Source organism: Thunnus maccoyii, chromosome 12 (genome assembly GCF_910596095.1).
Source record: "Thunnus maccoyii chromosome 12, fThuMac1.1, whole genome shotgun sequence".
NCBI lineage: Eukaryota > Metazoa > Chordata > Actinopteri > Scombriformes > Scombridae > Thunnus > Thunnus maccoyii.
Window position 1 is genome coordinate 4,536,898 of NC_056544.1, and position 22,801 is coordinate 4,559,698.

Sequence of the window (22,801 nt, forward strand, 5' to 3'; positions counted from 1 at the left end):
TGTTGAAATATTCCAGCCATTCATTGGGTGTTATTTAAAAGCAGCTGTGGCTGTATTCATTTACATCTTCAGTGCAAATAAATACTCACTAAACTGAAAAAATGCAGCAATGAAAAATTTTGATTGAATAAATTGTGGTAGTAAGTTAAGTATCCCCCTTTATGTAACAGCCCCAATCATCAATCTATCAGTTGTGCAGTTTGTAACAAAAGTAGCTGAGAGGTGATTGCAGTAGTTCCTCACACAGACTCTGCTAGCTGCCTTCAAAAGTCTTTCTGAAAGAAATGAATCTCTCTCTGTGCATGTTCTTTCTCCTGATATGAACTTTGAGTTTCTTAGAATAGCCTTTAGGAATTACAGTAGACAGCATCAGATTATGTTTAACAGTTAAGACAATGGCATTGCTTAAATGTATTATCCCCCTTTACTCAAAGACACTGGTATTACAGTATTGACACTTGTGGTATCAATCCACTCATCAAAGAGAGAATTTGTGAAAATAAACCTCCCTTCGAAGATAGGCCCCGCTTCTATGAGAAAACTAAGTTCTGCAGATTTGCTTACAGCTCTTCTTTGTTTCAAGTTTCAAACAAGGTGACTACTGACAAATGTTTTAACCTTTCATTTAGATTTTCACAGGTTGTGTGTCTACAGAGCAAAGGAGTAGCTGCAAGAGAAAAACATAGTTAGCGCACTTTTTCAGGCCATAAATTATTACATATAGTTTATGAAATATTATCTTGGTCTTCTATGTTGTTGCTCTCGGTATCACTATTTCAAGTACATTTCAAATTTCAGTTCACAGTTCTTCATAGTGTATTTAGTTGACCTTATTCAGATTGTTCAATAATCCGATTTAAGGGATGTTAAACTTTATAAAGTAAGAGAAAAGTTAAACTGAAAACTAAAAGAAGAAGCTGGATAGATAGATAGGAGAATCAGCACCACAAACAGTTTACATCAGTGTACTCAACCATTAGTATTTGCAAAACAGTAGTAGATGGAAACTTACATCAATTTGCATTTTCTTTATCAATTTTCTGAAATTTTGCTTAAAAATTGCGCTACATTTTGATGGAGACAATAACAATGTTGATGTTTAGCAGGTAATGTTTACCATGTTCACCGTCTTACCTTAACATGCTAACATTTCCAAATTACCCCTAAACACAAAGTACAGAAATATTATTTCCAGGTAGTTAGTCATAAACCAAAGTAGTGGACAAATTAAACATTTGACCTGATAATTGAAGAAAATATGGGGATTATAGAAGTTATTACAATTCATCATGTGGGGAACATAAATGTTGGTACCAAATTTCAGAGACATTTCACTTAAAACCACACATAAAGCTTGTGATGGCGCTAGAAGAAAAGTCATTAGGATGATCAAAGTCTTGAGGATTCATCCTCCGGGGACCATAAATACACAATTTCATGGCAACAGTTATCAACATTTGTCTCTGTACTGGTCGGTACTGGCCTAATTGAAGCACTGATTCCTGTGAATAACTACGATGTAGCTGCTGAATTCCCTGCTCATTACTGAAAAAAGTGATCACATGTACCGCATTACCTGGAAATACGGCACAACCCAGTACACATCACTATACAGTGATAGTTTTTGGTCTCAATAATCTGATCTTTCATTGCATTTGCATAATTTACCCCACTAAAACAGTATATAACATCCTGGTTTGCTGTAGTTTTCCTGTTCCTTTCTTGATGCACATGCAATGATGAACCCAAACACAGACAAAAGAGGTGAAAATTGAAAAGATATATTTATAGTGAAAAAAGGTAAATGTACATACAAGTGTATGTTGACAACAAGGAGTATGTACAAATCTACATACTCTTTGTCATCCAACATCTGATCCAACATCTGCTCTAGCCTCCTCCAGCTCCACACTTCTATACCTGAAGGTCTTTTGATGAATAATTACATTGCATTAGTGTTGCGACTGCTTAATGCCCGCTGATCCTCTACAGCCTTTCTTTGAACTCATTGGCATAATTGAAAGAGCAATTATGTTATGGTGCATGTAATAAATGATATTCATCATGTACCCACTCCACATATAGAAGAATTATGACCTCAGAGCACTGAGAAAGTCAGTCAACATGTGCATATTTTGTGTTTTCATTGCAAATTTGACATAAAATGTAGTTTTACCTGATGACACGAACAGGTCATTGACATCTGGCTCATGGATGCAGGAGACAGTTGCCTCTGAGAAGTGAAGCATTTGGAACTAATGTGAGGGATGGAGGAGGGTGTTGCTTGGCTGCATCTTCAACATCCACAAACAAGAAGGATATGTTCCTCTACGCTGCCAAGAGACAGCGTTGGAGGAATTTATGGAATCAAGCTCAGATTATCAAAGTACACACGTAGGTGAACAGTGTACTGTCAGTGTTTTGTGTGGAGCAGCTTTAACATGTCAGGTACAGGGTTCACTTCACCATGTAGGCTGGTACAATACGTAAACACTGTAGGTGCTGTATGGACTTTATTTATTCCATAGGGAAACAGGAAATGCACTTGTAAATATAGGCACTGTAGATGTTTAATATCCACACATTATATGCGATACATAAATTGCAAGTTTACATGACATTTCTATTGTTTTTGATCAGCTGACATGTTGCACTGGTTAAAACAATCCAAAAACAAATCCATGAAAAAGGTGACGGTCAAATGCTAACAGAAGCTAAACCTCACGTCTTGAAAAAGGAGAAGATAAGAGGTTTATCAGTGCTGGACTTTAGAGTGTGAGCATATGGCTATTTCCTGAAGGCAGTACCAAGTGAGACCTGGGATGAATTGAACTTGAAAAGGTATCAGTACAAAAGAATTGTTCATTCATTTTGTGCCGTCCACTAGATGGCAGCACAAAATGACAACCTGTTGAATTTTGAGTAGATTGGGGGAAAAAGAAAGAATTTGGTGTTCTGCAAGCCACTGGTTTTGACGTAAATTGGTTAAGATCCTTTCTGATTAATGGTGACATTAATGGTGATTTATGGTGCCAAGAAGTATTTTTTAATGTAATGGTGGTGTGAATTATACTTTATAATATACTTTATACTATTGTGACTATATTACAAAATCTAAATTGTGTCCTTTCATGAACAGACGGTTGATTACGAATCAAAGTTTTCCTGTTTAAAACACCACATTTGTGTTTAGAAAGAAATTCTTCTATAATTGAGACTGAATGAAAACACACATATGGTCTGTTGTTCACCTCCTGGACAGGAATAAGAACCTGCAGAAGATGTACAGTAGCTATCAGAGCATGTGAGCGAAGCAGGCAGCAGAGTGCCATCAATTTAATCTGAGCTAGAAGTGCACTTGTACCATTGACATATATAGGAACAGATACTTGAACAGATATCACTCAAACCCGTTCAAGCTCACTTAAATTCGCTCTGCGTAGCTCACGATGTTGCGTTGCCTAAGTAGCACCCTTGCCCAGACAGCTAGATATATCATTAATTAAAGCAGGCTATTATTGGACAAAGTTTCACTGTTGCCATGATTCCTTCCTTTCCAATGTCCTACATGCATAAGGGTGATAATCTAGTTAGTTTTTTTTAGATGTGTACATCACACACACGAGTATTTTTGTTGTATTCTTTGTTATCTAAATCTAAAATAGAGACTTATCATAATATGTGGATAATAATCCCTTTGTTGAATATTGGTAACAATCGCATTCGTTTAGGTTTCGTTTATCATCTTTTCCTGTTGTGGTGAATAAATAGCATGAGCTGTTCAGATTATTGAGATAATTTGATTCAAAACACTACAGTTTTTTCAGCTGATTAGCAGAAAAAAGGATCAAGTTTTTCCTCCTGGGAGCAGAGAATAGTAATGGAGCGGAATGGAGGTAAGAAAGGGGAACGATGGAGCAGAGCATCTGCACAGCGACTGGGGAGCAGAGTTTCTTTTTGCTCAACTCTGCTCACACGCTCTGGTGGCTATGCAAATAAAGTTTGAGCATAATATTTTTTCAATTCAAAATCAATCTTTAATGAATGCAGAGGAGACCATTCATCATTAATTTACAACCTACATTATTAAACCCTAAATACATATCTGTCTGCAACGTGCAGGTATTAAGAATCCACTCTCCATGCTCTGTGCTTGGGGTCAATATGGTTGGTTGTCTGCATTCATTTCTGTTCTCCAGTAGAGACGTGCAACTTTCTCTCTTTAATTAATGAGACTGAATAGTTTTGCAGGCTCAGCTTGTCTTGTCGGCTGGAAGAACAAATGTTGGTATGTGTTAATTAAATCCTTATAGTCACTTCTATCTATATGCGCAAAGTTTAAGTTCTTTGTGAAATGCCCATGTAGTCAATGCCAGTGTTGATAATGTAATGCACTAAATATAAGCAGTGGTGCTCTGCCTTTTTCTAAACTGTCAGAGGCTGAACACACCACACAGGAACAGAGCAAAATATATATTTTGGGTATTTATACAAATTAATTATGCAGGAGAGGCTTAATAAATAATTGAAATCCCAAGCCTTGGCTAGTAGGCTACAGCTGCCAGCAATGATCCTCCCAGAACTCCCCTCCTAATATTAAAACCTAACGCAAATAGACAAGGACTGAAAATGGAGACAATGACCATACATACAAAGAACACTCATAGCAAACAATAATGATTAAAACTTCTCACAGTGCTCTCACACCACACATTCCCACTGTCCCAAATACTAAATCACAGTTGTGTATAAGACATGTGAGAAGTATGTGGCACAAATGTACCCACTAGCAAGAGCCCACATATCCACAACATAGGCATATGTACAGCCCAACGCAGCCCCAACGTCAAAAAGGAGTGTTGACGACAACCAATAGCATGAAAACTATAATGGTCCAAACCTTTAAGATTTTCAAAATGGACATGTGAACAGGGTATTTTCTGTCATCTTCTGTCATCAAGATGTATAAATTTGACGTATTAATGTGGACGGCGAACTAGACATTTTGGTCCAATCCGCGTTTGATAGTATACTGTACACTATCTATTAAAAGACGGGTTCACAATTTTTCAAACAACAGTAAGGAGCCCAAATGAACATTGAAACAGGTTTTTCTTGCTGTAATCATTCCTCCTGTTCATACTGACCATTAGAAGATCTCTTCATAATGCACTTACAGTATAAGTGATGGGGGACAAAATCCACAGTCCTCCTTCTGTGCAAAAATGTATTTAAAAGTTTATCTTAAGCTAATATGAAGCTTCAGTCATCCAAATGAGTCAAATCAAGTAGATATCTTTCAATGTCAGTCTTTTTAATGCCAAAGTTCCTCTTTTTGTTACTTTAAACACTGTCTGAGGAAACAATCTGAAGATAAAAAGACTGTAAATGTGGCCACTTGATATGACTAACTCGGACTGCTGAAGCCCCATATAAGCTTCACATCAACTTTTAAATGCATTTTTGCACAAAATGACTGATTACTTACACTGAAAGCATATTTGAAGGTGATCTTTTAATAGTCAGTATGAACAGGAGGAATGATTACAGCAAGAAAAACCTCTGTTCATATGGACACCTGACTGTTGTTTTGAGATAGACTTGAGAAAATATGAACCTATCCTTTATTTATTATGGTATACTATTTTTATTTTTAAAAAAGGTAATCAAACTGCAACTTTATGACAAGAACAAACTTCACAAAGAGAGAGTAAAATGTATTTTTTATAATTCAGAAAAAAATTTCAGCTCTTCCAATTACTTTGTGCATTGCATTGCGGGAGTATAATCATAGACATTAATAGCACACTCAAAAAATCTAGCTTTTTTTAGTATGTAAACTGAATGTTCTTCACTGTTCCATTGTGAACACACTCAAAATCTGCTTAGAATAAGTACTGTATGTAGCACTTATTCTAAGCCTGTTTCCCATCACCCAGCACCTGATGCTTCCTTTCACATGTGCCCTTGAGACAGCAATGAAATGACAAACAGTTTTCAAATCACTTCACTCAAACTGGGGAAAATCCTTCTTTTTCATCTGTTTTTGTTATTCTCAAATCAACAGTACACTAAACACAGCCCAGTGCCATTGATCCTCTTTAGGGAACAGTACAACAGTCAGTTTGCAGCCTTTTTCATGCTTCATCTTTTAACTATTTTCAATGTTATGAGCTCAGTCCAGGGACTCACCTGCCAGCATCCACTCTCCTACTGATGATACTAATCCTTTCCTCTCTGGATAGGATCTGAATCATCAGGGGAGGTCTAATGATTTGTAATTATTACCCCAGGAGTCTACAAATGATATGTTGACCAGAACAAAGATAGCCACCTGTAATTTTCTTGGGCATGAAATCCCAGGTTTAAACTACCTATTGTTTTTAGTTAGCTGTGACATCTGAGGGTAATCTCACTGCAGCTTTAACATCTCCATCTTGTATTACAAACCATCATGGAAAGAGATCATTGTTAAAAGTTCCATTTAATGAGTTTAGTGATTCATTGCAGGGAATAAATACAAGAGAGGCGTTAAAAAAATGAACATTTTTTTCATTATAAATTAATAAAAAACATAATCAGAAGGAGAATCACACTGACGAGTGTCACCATCTTCATCCTTGGAGTATTCTGTCTCTGCCTGTATACAAGAAGAAAGACAATTAGTCAAGGAATAGAAGAGAAACATAATGGATGCACGTCCCTCTAAACAGGGCATGACAGTTGAAAATTATTTTTGCTACGGCCTTCACATTACCCAGATCTCAACACAACTCAACTATAGGAGATTTTGGAGCTGTGTTAGACAGCACTCTCCACCACCACCATCAACACCAAGGGGGGAAAATGTTTTGGAAGAATGCTGTTCATCCCTCCAGTAGAGTTTTAGAGCTTTGGAGAATGTATGACAAGGAGTATTGAAGCTGTTGCGGAGGCTCGTGGTGGAACAACACCTTACTAAGACTCTTGATGTTGGCTTTTCCTTTAATTTGTTGCCCATCTTCTTTTACAGAAAGAAAAGTATTCACTTAATGGAAATAAGTAATACCACTGTAGAAAAGTAGTCTGTTACAGGTAAAAATTCTGAATTTTTACACGTAACAGTACTAGTGGTAAAATGTAATCATGTATCAAAGGAAAGTACTTAATGTGTATGTAGTTTATAAAGTTATATCAGTAGGTCTTACATTAACGGTTGTAAAAACGTTGACTCTCCAGCTCTGGCAATCTTTATGTTTTCTAATTGGTTAAAGCAGTATTAATTGATTTTTGGCCACTTGAGGGCAGCACAACAAGCTATAAACACAACTTTGACATTATCACCACCAAATTGCTATGGCTAACGTGTTAGCAAGCAGTTGCCTATTTAAACATCCAGGAGACACATAGCAGCATTAGCATTCACTTGCAGTCATGATTTTGGTCACCTGATGAATGTGAGTTTCATATTCACTCTTCTTTCTGCTCCGTTTTGGTCTCAATCAACTCCTGAGAAAAATATCTGGCTCTTAAGCTGCTAAATGCTTCACCATCTAGTTGTTAACTTTGTCTCTTTGGTGCTGGGCAGGTAGAGTACATTGGGTTTATTAGAGTTTTTCGCTGGAAATTAAGTTGATGAAAGCAGTGAGACTGAACCAAAACAGTAAATGTGTCATAAAACCAAAACAATGAGCTTAAAGAGGCTAAAAAGCTTCATAGAGATGCAGAGTTGGGTGATAATCCTCTGGTGGTTTATCACTGCGAGCAATCCCTTTCACATTACACACAGCTGTGCTTGTACATAAGTACATGTAAATCTTTTCTATTTCTTTTTTCTCTACAGCTCATCTTTCTGCTTATTACTCTGCTCTTTCATGTTAGAAAAAAGTCTCTTTCTGCCTGTCTGTTTGTTCTTTCTCAGATTGACAAATTGACCATTTTGTTGCCATTGCATCTAAATCTTCCTTCATTTATTTATTTTTTTTTTTTTGAGAGGGACAATGTCACTGATAAACAGGAAAAAATGTAAATAAGCCAGTGTTAGCCTAGATGGCTAATTTAAATTCTCCTGGCCAGGAAGCCTATCTAAAAAAGAACACTACAGTTTTATTCTGATTGATTCGTAGAATTCAAAGTACTGACTGTTCATGTCAAAAGCTGGGATCATGGGGTCACGCATAATGTATAGAATAAATTTCAAATTATACATGGTGGTCAAACTAGTTTTTAACCCTTGAAAACTTAAATTCAATACAGTAAAACTTCATTCACCTCTTAACAGGCACCCCATTTTTGTGCACAAGCCCAAAAATAATGTACCCAAAGTAAGGTTACTGTTCTTTACCCTTCTGATTACAGTCATAATCCTGGTCTCACATAAAGGTAAATCTATACATTTTACAACCAAAAAGTAAGAATGAGTATAAGCAATCCTAAAAATAGTGCCACCAAGGCTAAAGCGTCCCACGGGTGGGACACTGTTACTTAACAGGTTAAGCTTGAGGTAGGAGGGCCACGCAAGCCGTAAAGAGAGTTTTACCAGTGATTAACACTCAGACAGAATATTTAGCACTGTGACTTTAATGGGAGAGATAACCCCTGCTGGTTGAGGGTTGAAAGTGATGAACTTTATTTCCACTCATAAATGTGTCTGGTGATAGTCTGCATAGCGCTTTTCCACTGCCCCACCCAACATGATAATAAAATGGAAATATTATCAGATTGTGGATTATGAAAACTCATATCAGTGAGTAATACACTCTCCTTATCTCTGTTTCTACTCTCCCCTGGTCTCTTCCGGCTTAACAAATGAATAACCAAAAAATATTGACATTCTATGAATATTAATGAGAATAAATGAAGTGCAAAAAAAAAAAAAAAGAACCACTGCCCAAATGTAGTGTGAAATGTATTCAGGCTGTAAATTATTAAATGAAGTTAGCAGCAGGTGAGTGATTTATGCAGAATTAAATTCTTTTTTATATTGTAGCCCAGTTAATTATCTTCCTGCTTGACAAATTTGTCGGGCAAACAACAGTGGCTAATGTCTGGGTCAGATGAAGGGAGATTGTAATGAAGTGATGTGCAGTATGCTCATATGAAATGTGTATACCAGTTCATTTTTTATCTGCTGCTCAAGTTTCTGCCTCTTACATTCACACTTGAACTACTGATATAAATTGGATGATAAAGCTCCATGATGCTTTAAAGTAGAGGTTCATAATTTTTCAAGTCTGTCTTAAACAGTAGTCAGGTGCCCGTATGATCATATAAACCTCTCCCTCTGTTCATATGGGCCATTAAAAGATCCCTTCCTAAAGTGATTTCATTGTCATTTGCTACTAGACTCTGCAGGGAAACAATATGATTCAGCAAAAAAACAAAAAAAACAAACAAATAATAATATATAACTCTTTAGGCTTTTATAGGCTATTTTCCCCCTAATATTAACTTTTGCATGGGGCAGTGTATCTGTGTATCATTATACTATACTGTATTTGATATACTTATCTATAATATATACTAATCTGACCTTGTCTCCTAGAAATTGCGTTCATATATGACTAAATTGCAACCACAAATACCTTTTGCAGGAAACATAATGTTGGCTGAATTACATTTTCTCTCAACATGATGAGAAAATGTTAATTAATGTATTTTACAAGATTGCAACAATGTTGATATATATATATATATATATATATATATTTTTTTTTTTTTTTTTTTTTCCCCCCCAAAACATCTGATCTTGTAGCACAATGTCTGTGAGTAGAAACTACATCAATATGAAACTTTTTATGGTTATGTTTAGCCACTGGCAGCACATGGTTGGAGTTAGAGATCGTGGTCTTGGTTTAATACAACAGAAGTCTGCAACGACTTGAAGCTCAACATGTTTATTAACCGAAGCCAGGATCTTTCACTCAACTTAACCAAACTGCTTTTGTTGCCTAAACTTAACCACATGCGGGACTCAGGATGTGAACCTGGGTCTCTGGTGCCATAGTAATGTCTCTTGTATGCCCTCCATCCACCCCGACCTCCTCTCTCTAACTTGCAATGCAATAACAATGAGTAGCTTCAATTTATCCAAAAAATGTTGCCTGTGAGCATAATCCAGGCATCGATTAAGTTTGCCAACACAACATAATTGAGAAAACTATTTAGTAGTATTTTTAGACAGGGTTGACTGATCACTACACAAGGTAACTGGTCCATCACCACCACCTTTCAGCATTCACCAGTGTGAGACCAGTACCTGAGTGTAAGTGTTTTTTAGATTTAGTAAATTACTACAATGAAACTAGTTAAATTTAGTTTCTGTTTTTGTTCACCCACTGTCTCTTTTGTGCACTCTCTCTTACTTGTATCAAGATGTATTTGTGTGTTGGGAGGATAAATAGAGAGAGATTTCTACTTTATCTTCCAGTGTGCATACTGGTGAGTTGTGGAAAACCATTACACTCTGCAAGCTATGAATTTATATTTAGCTATTAGTGCTGCTAATTTAACCAACCATTAATTTGTCTAAATAAATGCATGAATACATACATACATAAATAATAAAATAATACAAATTCATTTCACTACTAGATGGATTGATTTTATGATGGATTTAATAAGATATTCATATTATGATATATTAAATAAGAGCTCAGTGTAAGCAGTACATTGGATATTAACAAAGAAGGGAAAAAAGACTCCCTGTGCTGTGAAAGAGTTGCTTGTACTTCCATTAGCACTGAAAGCTGCATGGCCCTTTCAGCTCATTGTTTTCATAACTGAGTCCCAACAGCTCCCACCAAAAAGACAGAAGCTGTGGGAAGCTACTCCAAGCACACATGCCCAGCCCAAAATGTCACACGCTACAGACCCAAGTATCTTTCTCAAGAGTTGGTGGACCAAACTAGAGCTAAAAGGCCAGAGAATATTGGACTTGTATTCAGCAGTGAGTGAGAAAGGGCAGGACAGCAGCTGCAAATGATATCAACCTGAAAAGGTTTTCTTCATTCCCTTTCTCAGTGTTCGCACTGAAATACATTGGTACTTTGTACCAAATGTACTCTCCTGCAGTTCCTGCACTTCTATCTACACTTTAAAGTATGACCTGAAATATTGCATTTACCTGGTGCCTGCCCTGACGGCGGGGTGATGCTGACTCCGGTGCTGACTCTGGTGTGTGCTCCATCTCGGACCGGATGCTAAATGTCTACCGTATAGGAACACCTGGTTCTCCTCCCAGTGATGTATATCACCTGAAAATAGTGGAGAACTTGTTTTTAAGTAAATTAAACTCACACAACGAAGAATGTTCTGATTTTGTATAGATGGTTTGTACCTAATGCTCCTTCTAAACCAGTTGAGCTGTCGACAGAGGAGACCTGAAAAATGTTTAAAAGGCATATGAGGTTGGTAAAACTTTTATTTTGGCACAGATTTGGTCAATTACTCTCTTGGCTGGTAGTTCCCAACCTGGGGGACCCCCACAAGTGGTCGCAAAATAAATCAGAAGGGTCACAAGATGATTAACAGAATGGGAAAAAGAAAAAGAAAACAAAACATTAGTGCTACACAAAGTTATGCCAATGTATATGTTCCAATTGAAGAACACATATCAGGGAAAAATCATCAGGTCACTGCTCATTTAGATGCGTATTTACTTACTGAAGCTAGGGTATAACTTATATCGTCATACACCACAACCCTATTCACAGCAGTAGGGTCGGTCTCACACTGTACCTAAATGATAATAAACAGAGAATATGAGTATACAGTATCTTTATTTTGTGTGTGTGTGTGTGTGTGTGTGAAACTTAAACAGTGCAGTGTGGCTATACAACAGATATGAGGGCCAAAAGGGGGAAATAATTTTACTCACCGGATTAGATATCTCCTCTGGTGGTATTGGTCGAACCTGTGTGTGAAACATCAGGACAATGATACAACATTAGAATTACATGTTTATTGTTTGACATCACCATTTAACCTCTTAAACTCTGCTAGACTCACTGGTTGGCCCATTTGTAGAAAAATTCCACTTTATAATCACATTTTGGAATAAGCAGACAGACTTATGAAGTCTTATATTAAAAGAAATCCATATTAAAATCTAATTAGAAAACCAAGAGTTTAAAAGGTTAACTGAATGAAACCTACTCTTCCATCTTGACTACATATTGAAAATTCATAATTTTATGTTTTTGGGGGTTTTTTTTCTTGTTAAATTGCCTGATCAATGTAACACAGCCCTCCATTTTGTAATTACACTTTGCATTGGATACGACAGGAGAGCATGTCACATTAACAATGTCTGATCTAATTTACCATCTAAAATAATGACTGTGCCCTTAACTGTAGTCGGACTAGAAAGGCAAGTATTCAAGAGCTGTCATTACAACAATAGATTAGTACCTTTTATCATCACACAACAACAATACATGTGTATGCTAACAGGCTAGCCTAGCTAGTTAGCTAGTTTGTCGGCAGAATAAACCTGTTGAAACACTGCTATTATATAGTATAGTAATAGTATGGTATAACTAAGTAATAAATAGACAAACATACATCTGCATTTTAAACAATTAAATAACACTAATAACCTTACCATGACGGTAGCTACAGTTTTAAAAAATATGACTGACAATTGAAGGTCTACTGTGTTGTCAGACGAGGCTGACCAACGTCACTTCTACTCACGTGAAAGCAAGGAAGTTGTCATTTGTAGTCACGTGATACAATACGAAACTAAGGCCTGTTTCACATATATTATATTAACTTTTGTTTCCAACTTTTAAAATAGTTTACCCACAAGTTTAAGATCAAGGTTTGTCAATGCACACAATAAATAAAGCTTTGCGTTCAGGAAGAGAGGTTCTGAAGCTAGTTTGGAATCACTGATATCAATTATAGACTGTATTGTCAGTATTGTACATGTGGCACTAGGCAGCCCTCATGTAGAGCCAGCTCTCCTTATTACTGTGTGTTCATGTATATTTACAGCTATCTCTGATTCTGTACCATTATGTGTTAAGGAGGATTAAGAGTCCTTGTTGCTGCTCAGATTCTTTGAGAATTCCCCAGAACAGCAGAACAATTTCTGCCAAAACTAACCATACAGCCATTTAGAAAAAATGGTCAATTCCCATACGCAAGTGTCTCTGACTGAAATTATAAAGATACACATCAGTCAAGACTCTCAACCTACCTGGGATCTCGATTTATATCTCTTGTACAGTTGATCCTGTTTTCTTGTTTCGAAATGTTAAAAAGAGTAAAAAAAGGATGTCCAATATGCCATTTGTCGTTGAATCTTCTCGTTAGTTGTTTCCATAGGAACTCCTTTTTTTATAAGATCCTAACTGCGTGTGATTTACACAAAAAATTTTAAAACTGACAAGTTTTTCATCTTGAAGTGTTGTACTGGGCTACAAAGACATTGTTACATGCCATTCCTTCATTCAAATGTGACAATTAATGTGTATAATCACAATTTTGTAATTTAAAAAAGTCTTGTGCTCTCCCTCAGCTGATCTTCATCTTTCACTTTCTTGTTTAATAGTCAGTTTCTCAGCCTGTCAGTATCATCTGAATTGGTCCTTTTGAGTAATGTCCAGATTCAAGGTGATTTCATGGAAGAAGCAAAGTAATCCAGGGAAGCAAACCAGGACATTCCGTACTCAAATACTTGAGAGAACAGCATCTTCCAATTCTGTAGTCCATTGAATCTGGTCCCATCTCTGTTAGAAAAGGATGAAAACATTAAGTGAGTTTGAATGGGGAAAAAAATGGCAGTTAACCTACTTCTAAAGCCCTCACCCCTGGCACTTCTCAAACTGGACTAACCCGGTTGGCTGCCTGTACTTGAGTAAAATTGGCTGGTTGAGTTGTGAAATCTACATGGATGTAATTGTGAGTTATTCCTCATGAATGTGAAGACATGCTAATTCCTTAGAGATAATTAAACCCTACAAGTCACCACATGCCATCCCAGGTGCATTCATGCACAAAACTCCATGAATTGACAGCTCCTTGGTTCCACCTTTGATAGATGCCACAATGTAGGACAGTTAATGTTACAGCTACATACATCTGCTGTATGTAAATCTGGCTTTAATATGAAATGTTAGAGGACACTGTTACGTCCACACTGCCTGTACAGAATCTCCACTGAAGCAGCAACTTTATATAAGTGACTGTCACTGCAGGTGAGATATGTGAGAATTACATTAGCTTTACCTCATTGAAACAAAGCACTGCTCATTGTATTGATGTAGCATCAAAACACACAGAAGACAACAATGAATAAAACTCATAATCACTGTAACAGATTGAAGATCTATCTGAACTGTTCAGTAGGGATCGATTGTCTAATTCTGTCATTCTAAAAACACCAAATACCAAATACACTCACTAAAGTTGCCTAGACAATAAAATAGAAATATATTTTTCTGTTGTGTGAAAGTTTTAAATGATTTACCTTACAGAGAAATCCCACCAACATTGTCAGTACGTGTCTAACAACCTTGTGTCGACTGTTGAGTTTGGCACAATCAGAGTAGATAATCATGTAGTGCAGGTTCTCATGTTTCCTCAACACATATGTGGTTCGACTAGTCTAACCATTAGTGTGAAGTGACTCCTATTGACAAAAATAAACTTGATGGTGTTGATGAGTAAACAGTCACATCGTCCTGCATTATGATTGACAAGGTGATGTCTCAGCAGTGAATTTACAGATCATTAAGAATAACCTCAGATTTTTAAATGCTTTTTACACACATTACAGAAAACATCTGATGTTTTGGCGTTAGGAAAATATCAAAATATCGAAAACCTCAGTAATAAAGGAGACACCAATAATTCTATTAGTTTTTTTTTTTCCATTTTCTTTAATAGCTTGTCAACTCTGCTATCTTCTGTCATAGGGATGGTTAATGGACTACACTTATATAGCACTTTTCTACCTTATCAGACAAAGTGATTCACAGTTTCCCACCGGGAGTAACTTGGAGTTCAGTGTCTTGCCCAAAGATGTGTTCAACATGTGGATAGGAGGACACAATCACTGTTGTCATGATTTTGTTGATTTAAAAAAATCTATCTTTAACTCACAAAAGGAAATGAGATCAGTGAATTGAAATTTGAAAAGAGATTTCTGAAATGAAACCAAACCCAATGCATGGAGGTAGGGAGTGTCTCAGGGACTGAGGTGGCAGCTTTTACAATGGCCCAGTCAGCCTCAATGAGCATCAAGGCACAGCCAAACTGGCCAAAGGGCTGTCACACAATCAAGATAGTTATTTAACTTTGTGATCTCTCATTCCTATCTCTGCCATTCACTGCTGCTCAACCCAAGCATAGCACTGCAATGCAGCCAATGCAACCACACCTCCTTCCACACTTGTGCCAGCTCTTGTGAGGGAGTGGTGTCACTCTTCCACTGATCACATTAAGGCACAGTAGGAATGTGCAGAAAAAAAGATGTTGTTGTTATTGTTAAAATGTTAGTCAATGTCATGTCACAACTGTGATTTTATGCAAAAATAGAAAATATGTGTTTATGTGGGATATTTAACACAGTGAGCTCATGTAGTAAGCTATACTTTTTGGTAAGTCTCATCTATTTATTTTTCAGTAAGAACAACAGATGGAAAAACCTGTTGTGTTCATTCAGTTTGAAACTATGTGCTTGTCAGCTAAGGACAAATATGTGAAAACATTTCAAATCCTCAGTATATACTTTAAGGGGTACTCCAGCGATTTAGTATTTCGCTTCCATGTGGTTTGAGAGGCTTATAAGAAACTGAGTTTTAAAAAGAAAAGTCAGTATAAAGCTGTAGTCGCTAGCAGCAGTCTCTAGTATGAGTCAATCTACCAAAACACTGGATCCTACACTTTCTGTAATGCAACTTAATAGTAGGCTTGTTTGCGATGAACTGTGCCTTGCCTGGAAAGTGGTCGAGATCAGGCGGCAGCAGCAGGGGGCAAAAAACTGCAGTCCAGTTTCCAGCAGCCTTCCAAGAATGTACAGGAAGTCACAGAATAAATTACATCCTGCTAGATCTGATCCTGATTTAATAAAATGTTGGATCTACTCAGTCTACTCAAGCATCTAGTTACTCAGTCACAGTGATACACTGGTATCAGTGTTTATTCTGTAATCTCCAATGTTAAATTTAATCGCTGTAGCTGGATATTCAGATATATTCAGACTGTCAAGGCATCTGTATTCTACACATGTATCTGAATACTCACAACCCACTTAGTTTTATGTTGTTTCATAATGCCTACAAGAATAAACTAACACAGTACTGTTCATATTGTGAGCTGTCTGTAACAGCTATTTGTAGGCCTATAAACTTCATAACACAGTATCAGACTGATAAAATCAGAATCTTTACAATCAAACAAAAATGAAGAGTTTCCATAAAAAATCATTTTGTTGATCCAACACCTGAGCCAATCAAATCTTTGATCAGGCGTTTCCCATCATGCCCTGAGGTCTTGCAGTAGGAGAGTAGCTGTGGCGCGTGGCTCTAAAAACTGCATTCTCCTTGGTCTCATTGTTGCCCATGTTTGCATGATGTCAGAGCAAGTCGGGATCAAGTTCAAATCTAACCAGCATGCATTGTGCTATCGATTCTGCATTTTGTCATTGCTGCATTAATCAGTTTTTGTCCACTCAGGGGCATAAAAACATCAAAATAAGCTAACAGACACACAGACCCCACTTTCAAATATACTGGATTCCAGCAGCTATATGATATATGTACTTAGTTACATTCCACCACTGGTTAGCAGCCTAATTACATTAATGCACTGGTCCTGTTAAACCTGCAGGTACATTATGTGTTTTCACAGGAGTAAAATATTGCTGCCTAATCCTTCCATTTAGCCATCCACTGGACCTCGAGCAAATATTTTTATCAGGACTGATCTTTAAAATCATGATCTTTATCAAGAGTGAAGTGAGTAGTTGGTGTCTGGAGAAGACAGGGGCACCTTTGAGACTTTTTTTCTCAGCAGACATTTTGACATACTCTATCATAGCAGGAAAAGCACAGGTGCACTCCAATTAAGTATATTCTTGAAATAATTGTTTCATGGTGTAAATTATGCCAAAGATCATTACTGACAGTTACAATATTTTAGACAAGTGAGAATCTCATTGTCTCTTCTGATCTGTCTCTACTCTTGGTTGTGAAGCAATTACCACTGCAGGGGCTTCATTTGTACAATATTACAACCCAATCTCACAAGTAAACTTAAAGATAAATCTGTAGTCAAGTAGTTACATGTACTTATCAAACCTTATTTTGACATGCAGGTTAGGGCCTAGGGGAGCACAGAAAGCAAACAGTCATTATGAGTGGCCACATAGTCATTTTAGAGACTGTCCTCACCCCAAAAAACGACCTCATAGCTTGTTTTTACAAGCAGCTTATTACCACCTATATTTACATTTTAAAGTTAAGTGACCTCTAGTGGTTGTGTAAATAACTACAATCTGGTGTCTCGGCATCTCGTCACCATATGACCCTTGACCTCCATTACCAATCGAAATGCGATGAGCCAAGAGAGGAAGGAGTGAGGCAGAGGACAAAGACCAAGCTTCAGGTGGGCTGGCAAAGTATATGCAGAGGATATGGTGGTTAATAATATCAAGATGAACCCAACAGTAGTAATTCTGGACATTGATTCATGGACACACACAACACCACAGACAGACTTGTACCTGCTGGAGCTCAAGAAGGCAGAGAAAGGGAAAGTGGACCTGTTAACAGCATTTTCAGTCTCTGTTAGAGAGCACTACTCCCATTACACAGAAGTATATACAGGTGGGTCAAAAGATCCAGAACATCAGACAACTGGGGCTGTTTTTTCACTTTCAGACAGGAAAGTTGTTGGAATGAAATGAACTCCAAATTATCTGGGAGTCTACTCAGTGGAGATGCTCTTGGCTCTGCGGTGGGTAGAGGAGAATAAACCAGGAAATACTTTAATCTCTCTGATTCAGTTTCAGTTCTCAAGAGCCTGAGATCCTTCAACTCCAGCCGCCAAGATACTCTGTTCAAAGTATTACAAGTCCAGACTCGTTCAACAAGGTATGTCAGCTGGATTTATGTGGGTTTCGCCACATGTAGGTCTGAGGGGAAACAAGGAGATGGACAGATTTACAAAACAAGCTTTACATAAAGACACCATAGATTTACAAGTCCCATTAAGCAAATCGGAGGTCAAGGTAATAGTTTGGAGTAAAGCAATAGAAGAGTGGTAAGGGAAGTGGAACATTGAAATAAGGAAAAAGTTTCTACACAGCTTAAACAACAAAGTCAATTCAACAGTAAGAAATATAGGTAGGTCAAGGAAAGAAGAGGTCATTTGCAACAGAATAAGGCTGGGTCATTCCAACTTAAACAGCATACTCAGTATAATAGGAAAGCATCCAACCGGTTTATGTGAGCACTATGAGGCTGAGGAGACTATTATGTATGCAATTATAGTTTGTACTAAGTATGATCGAGAAAGGCAATATATGAAGGAAGAACTTAGAAAGACTGGAGTTCAGGAATTCAGCATTAAAACTTTAATGAACTTGCCAAGTGGGTCAAGCAGTAGAGTTTTCTTTCAGTTTATTGGACAGACAGGATTAATGCATAGGATTTAATCTCTGGTCCACACTCCGAAGCAGAGAATGGCGGTAATGCACCTAATACGCTGGTGCTAACCGCCGTTAAAAACCAAAAAGAAGAAGAAGAGAGAGGCGTGGCCCTGTGGATGTATAAGATGTGGATACAGCGCCACTGCTCACCCTTACTTCTAATTTTGCCCAGTGGGACCTTACTGTATTGCAGTGTAAAAATTCCCTGCGGCCCACAAAGCATTTTGTCCACCGTTATAAAAGGGACGTCTGTATAACTGTTGACAGGACAATTCCAATTATGGAATTCAATTATGACTGTTTGCATTATGAATTTTTGATCCTTGAATGAAATTTATAACTTTCCTCGAACAATTTAAAAATCTGTGGCGTCATCGCAATGGAAAGTCTATGGCCAGTAGGAACCTGGGGGCGGGGCTAGCGGGAGAAACTAATTTATGTTTTTTTTTAAGTAATTGTGCTGATCGTCTGCAATTAATGTGTAACTAAATTGGTTCAGTTTGACTTTTTAGTCACAAGTCAGTTGCAAATGCCACTGAAGGCATGTGATTTTACCTATCAATCAGGTGCTAGCTCACATGCAAACATTCCAGCTAGCTAGTTCATGCTCTATATAATGCAACATCCCTGCATCTGAAATAACTGTATACCAGATAATTGAGGGGAGCTTGCTCAAAACAAACTTAGTCTGTCTTAGAAAAGATTACTGTCTTTATTGTCCCCGTTGGTAGCAGATAGATGCATGATAAATGCATGGCACAAAGTAATTACATTCAGCTAACGAGACATGATATGACCTTAAACTACATTCTGTGACCAATCAGATTCTCTGACCTGAATAGGAGTTTCTATCATATTGCCACAGGAAACAGCGCTATCCTACTGTATCCAAAACTGTATTTTGATAAGTGTTGTATTTTGAAAAATGTTGCCTCAGTTAAGGTAGGGTCACAACTTTTGATACTTGTCTAAATTTGTGACCAAATCTGAATATTATCAGGTCACAGTGGGTTTACAGCTATCAACTTTACTTAAATTCAACTTAAATTAAGTTGAACTTAAAAAAACAAACACAGAGAATGTTAAAGTATGATTAAAAACATTGCACGTGCCATATTGGCCTCAGGTTCAGGTTATTATTCAAGATTATTGCCGCACAGAACATGCATGATCCCCATTAGTGCTTTCAGATTTATAGGCACAAGTGTTCAGGGACCAGTTTGAGAACACTCATAACCTGTTAATACAGAGTCCTGGTTGTTTTGATCAGTGTATACACACAGCTTATTCCTCTTTAACCTTTGTGGTAATTTACTCTGCATTTAGCTAAATGTTAATTTCAGTGGCAACAGCTAAAAGACATGGTTACAAAACTAATCCTAGCTCATCTGTTTGTTTTTTTATGTTTTTTTCAGGTACATCAAACTACCTTTCTATTACCATTGAAATATTTTAAATCCAACAGTTCTTTTAAGAGCCAGTTTCTTTTTCCTTCTCTCTGTTACACTCATTTCATGGTCTCTCATAGCTTTTGCTTTGTCTCTCATTGTGTTTCTCTCCTCCCTCTTTGTCTTTATATGACCTTTGACTTCATCCTTTCTTTCTTTCTTTCTTTCTTTCTCTCTTGAGTCATTCAGACCTGAGTCATTCAGACAGCTGGCTGGAGGCAGGGATATGATAGCAGATGAGTTGGCAACAAAAAAAGTTTCTCTTTTTGTACATTATTTCTCCATTATGGCATTTACCCAAATTTTATAAGAACACACTTATGCACACACCTGAAAAGGATGTGTGTGTCCCAGTAAATGCAAATATATCATCTTTGTTTTTACTTTTAGCCTTAAAAGAAAAGAAACCAAAAGGGGACTGAAGGCTCAGATGTTTCCTGGAGGAAGAGGGACCAGGATGGGAACATCATACTGCAGCACTTTAGGAAGAATCGTTCTGGTCAGCAAAATATAATTTATACTGTTATTCACAAGTTTTAATGCTGTTGGTCAGCAGTAATGTTTCCTACATCATTATGTTTTGTGTCTGCAGTTAAACCTGCTGGCACTAGGGAACTCCAAGAAGTTAAGGAGCTGCAGACAAGTGAAATTCCTCAAGAGGTCCCAAGTCTTAGTACACATATTGAATTGTGAAAGCTTAAATACAGTCAACCTTCCTCTTTCAATTAAAGATGTCAAATACCTATTCCACTCCCATCCATAGTGGTGGTGAATGAAAGTGGCCAGTATTAACTTAGTAGATGTCCTCACCATGTTTTCCTGATGTGCACTACTACAAGCGTTGCTGCCTTATCGTCAGTCATTTAAAATGTAAATTATCTTACCAAACAGACTTTTCACAATTCACTCAGTTCTTCTGATAAATTTGGCATTATGTTTCACACAGCAGAACTGACTTAATGAAATGACACGTTATAAAAATTGTGTGGAGGTGTTTCACAATGTCAAACAGTACATCTTTTGCCTTCAGGTCTTTTGCTTTCTTAGTGTTGCTGGCTCATGACTGTAGGTTTTGGAATTTCTGTGTCTGTCTTTCATTGCTTTTGGCGTGTTGAGATAGTTGTGCCCTCTCAATAAAAATCAGTTACTTCTTCGAATATTGCACTGGGCAGATGTGATTTCAATTTCTGGAGTAAGCAGTCAGCCTCTCTATTCAAAGCTTCAATAGTGAAATCGACCTGGCTCACTCTTTCATTCAGTAGCTGGTTGTGCACCTTCTCTAGGATCATTCCAGCTCTGTGGCCTTTCACCATAGAAAAAAAGACGTAGGCTGTTTGGTATGAGTCTGTGTTGTGTCGGCATCTCAGGTTAAACCGTAGGTGGTTTCTGGTTATCCAAGGAGGGCTGAATCAAGGGCAACTGGATTTGGCTGCAGATACTGGAAGATGTTTCACTTCTCATCCAAGGGGCTTCTTCAGTTCTAACTGACTGGCGGAGTGAATTGCTTTCTAAAAAAAATGTTATTTTAAAAAAGAATAAATTCAGAACAGGATTAGTTGGGATTAATTGATTTGTATATTAAATATAACTACATTTTGTTTCTAGAGCAGCAACAACAAAGTCACTACATAAACTCAATAATATCTCACTGGAAACAAATGTGTCAATAAAATAAAAAATATTCCTCACATCAAAATACTGTGTGAAGTTTAGAGAGAATGAAATATCAGTATCAGTCTTTCCTGCTGTCCTCTGTCCTCCTCCCTCTGCTGCTGATGTGATTCACTACCTGCAGGTACTGGTAGACTGGTTTATCTCAGCCAGTAGCTAAGTTTACAAGATTTTGCCACATTTTAAGATTAGTGGCAAACTCAGATAAACAGTTAGACTACATATAGACAGCTTTCATGTTATTAACTTAACCAGCTTGCTGTGGTTGTGTAAAACATACCGGTGGTGGATGAGAGACTGCAGGCAAAGCAGATGAAAATATTGCTTTTCTACATGTTTATGCTTGTTGAATGGGTGATTTGATAAATTACTCTTATTGACTTTTTAGTTGTGAAGCTTTTATTGCAATTACAGTAACAAGAGTCAAGTTGTCATCAACTAAAGTAAAATGTTATCTTCACTTCACCTGGTTCACTGTCTCCACTCTCTCCTCCTCCTTGTGTGTGTGTGTGTGTGTGTGTGAGAGAGAGAGAGAGAGCTGAGCCCTGCCCTCCATCAAACCAACACAGAGGGAAAATATCCTGTGTTCTTATAATTTAACAACTGTTTTTCATAATTAGCTGAGATGCAAGCCGCCAATTAAAGCTGGGCGAGCTGCATGAAGCTTGCGAGCCCTGCAATGAAGAACACTAGATCTATGGTGGAACATGTTTAAGTGTTTTGATTTTGTCACTTCTGTTCTCTTTTCCAAAACAGTGGTGAGCCTCCGCTTGAAGAGGCGACTTTTTGACCAGGTCATGCTAGTCAGGCGTATGGAAGAGGAGAAATTAATAATCATGAAGGAGATAACCCAGCATTGCCAATATTGTCAGGGTGTAGCAGGGATGAGTGGACCCAAATGCAGAGAGCAGGACTGAAGAAAACGACTTTATTTCAATTGAGCATTCAAGCAAAAGCTGACGGGACAGGCATACCTCCAAACCGAACAGACTTGACAAGACAAAAACAGGTATAACGAATGATCCAACAGAGACTGAACAGA

The 22,801-nt window shown here is 37.4% G+C and overlaps 1 long non-coding RNA gene across 1 annotated transcript; it reads left to right on the forward strand.

Moving 5' to 3' along the window:
• The first annotated feature begins 17,938 nt into the window (after positions 1-17,938).
• On the forward strand, positions 17,939-21,073 carry LOC121909237. Its single transcript, XR_006099398.1, has 3 exons — positions 17,939-18,083; positions 20,479-20,587; positions 20,681-21,073. It is a non-coding gene; the product is annotated as an uncharacterized LOC121909237 (long non-coding RNA).
• Positions 21,074-22,801: the final 1,728 nt, after the last annotated feature.